Source organism: Populus nigra, chromosome 2, assembly GCF_951802175.1.
Source record: "Populus nigra chromosome 2, ddPopNigr1.1, whole genome shotgun sequence".
Lineage (NCBI taxonomy): Eukaryota > Viridiplantae > Streptophyta > Magnoliopsida > Malpighiales > Salicaceae > Populus > Populus nigra.
Genome location: NC_084853.1, coordinates 22,344,047 through 22,346,546, shown reverse-complemented (window position 1 = coordinate 22,346,546; position 2,500 = coordinate 22,344,047).

Genomic DNA, 2,500 nt, shown 5'->3' with positions numbered 1-2,500 from the left:
ACGGTGGACTGTCCAGGCCAGGCAGGAAAATTTGTCGAGGGGACACGCTGACGAAACAGCGCTGGTTCAGGCACGGCGGGCAGTGTTGGAATCGGCAGCGCCGACGAAATCGGCAAAGTCGGCAGAATCGGCAGCGCAGATTTTTCGACGAACATGGGCTGGACGCTGGACTGGCCGGGCCATGCAGGAAAATTCATCGAGGGGACACGCTGACGAAACAGCGCTGGTTCAGGCACAGCGGGCAGTGGTGGAATCGGCAGCGCCGACGAAATCGGCAAAGTCGGCAGAATCGGCAGCGGGTGCTGGCGATGGGTCTGGACGGGCTGGATAGTCCAAGGCTCGACGAGAAAGACTGCTGGTTTAGACACTGGGGCAGTGGCAGCCCGCGGGACAGTGTCGGCAGATTCGGCAGCGCAGATTTGTGCGGCTGCAGGTTCGTCGGGGAAAATCGGCAGCGCAGATTTTGCGACGAACATGGGCTGGGCGATGGACTGTCCAGGCCAGGCAGGAAAATTTGTCGAGGGGACACGCTGACGAAACAGCGCTGGTTCAGGCACGGCGGGCAGTGTTGGAATCGGCAGCGCCGACGAAATCGGCAAAGTCGGCAGAATCGGCAGCGCAGATTTTTCGACGAACACGGGCTGGACGGTGGACTGTCCAGGCCAGGCAGGAAAATTCATCGAGGGGACACGCTGACGAAACAGCGCTGGTTCAGACACGGTGGGCGCAGTGTTGGAATCGGCAGCGCCGAGAAAATCGGCAAAGTCGGCAGAATCGGCAGCAGGTGCTGGCGATGAGTCAGGACGGACTGGATAGTCCAAGGCTCGATGAGAAAGACCGCTGGTTTAGACACTGGGGCAGTGGCAGCCCGCGGGGCAGTGTCGGCAGATTCGGCAGCAGTGTCTGCCGATTCGGCAGCGTTGGCTTGTTGGCGCGGGGGGCCGATTCGAGTGGGGACTTGGGCAGCGGGCAGTGAAAGCAAGAGTTTCCCCGATGCTGCCGGGAAAAACGCTCCCCGGGATGGCCGGGTGAGATGACCCGGCGGCCCGCGACGGGTCATTCAATTCCATGCCCCGTCAACATAACTCCCGATGTACTGTTTGCTTTTTCGGAAGAAGAGATCCATCCCCCCATCCTCGGCCAGCCAAAAACGCTCCAATTAATGGCCGGGTGAGATGACCCGGAGGCCCGCGACGCGTCATTCAAATCACTGCCCTATCGGCTACAACTGCTGATGGGTGGGATTAGAGGCCTGCCATGGTGGTGAGGGGCGGCGAGGACCGTGAAAGCTAGAGTTTTTCAGAGGCTGCCGGGAAAAAGGCCCCTCGGGTGGCGGGGTGCGAGGACCAGGCGCGTCATTCAATTCTCTTCCCTATCAACTTGGCTCCCGTTGGCGGGATTGGAGGCCTACTGTTTGTTACAGGGCTAAAATCGTCAGGGGAAGAGCTGACGAAACAATGCTGGTTTGGATGCAGGGGGTAGTGTTGGAATCGGCAGCGCGGACAAAATCGGCAAAGTCGACAAAAAAGACTGTTGGTCTGGACATCGGGGCAGCGGCAGCCATGCCGACAGGGGGGGAAATCGGCAGCACAGATTTGTGCAGCTGCAGGTTCGTCGGGGAAATCGGCAGCGCAGATTTTTCGATGAACATGGGCTGGAAGATGGACTGTCCAGGCCAGGCAGGGAAATTCGTCAAGGGGACACGCTGACGAAACAGCGCTGGTTCAGGCACGGCGGGCAGTGTTGGAATCGGCAGCGCCGACGAAATCGGCAAAGTCGGCAGAATCGGCAGCGGGTGCTGGCGATGAGTCTGGACGATTTATAGTCCAGGGCTTGATGGAAAAGACTGTTGGTCCAGACAATGGGGCAGTGGCAGCGCGGATTTGTGCAGCTGCAGGTTCGTCGGGGAAAATCGGCAGCGCAGATTTTTCGACGAACAGGGGCTGGGCGCTGGACTGGCCGGGCCAGGCAGGAAAATTCGTCAGGGGGGCACGCTGACGAAAACAGGGGCTGCGGAGTGGAAAATCGGCAGCGCAGATTTTTCGACGAACAGGGGCTGGACCGGCCGGGCCAGGCAGGAAAATTCGTCAGGGGGGCACGCTGACGAAAAGAGGGGCTGCCGCGTGGAAAATCGGCAGCGCAGATTTTTCGACGAACAGGGGCTGGACGCTGGACTGGGCCAGGCAGGAAAATTCGTCAGGGGGCACGCTGACGAAAAGAGGGGCTGCCGCGTGGAAAATCGGCAGCGCAGATTTTTCGACGAACATTCGTCAGGGGGGCACGCTGACGAAAAGAGGGGCTGCCGCGTGGAAAATCGGCAGCGCAGATTTTTCGACGAACATTCGTCAGGGGGGCACGCTGAGGAAAACAGGGGCTGCCGCGTGGAAAATCGGCAGCGCAGATTTTTCGACGAACAGGGGCTGGATGCTGGACCGGCCGGGCCAGGCAGGAAAATTCGTCAGGGGGGCACGCTGACGAAAAGAGGGGCTGCCGCGTGGAA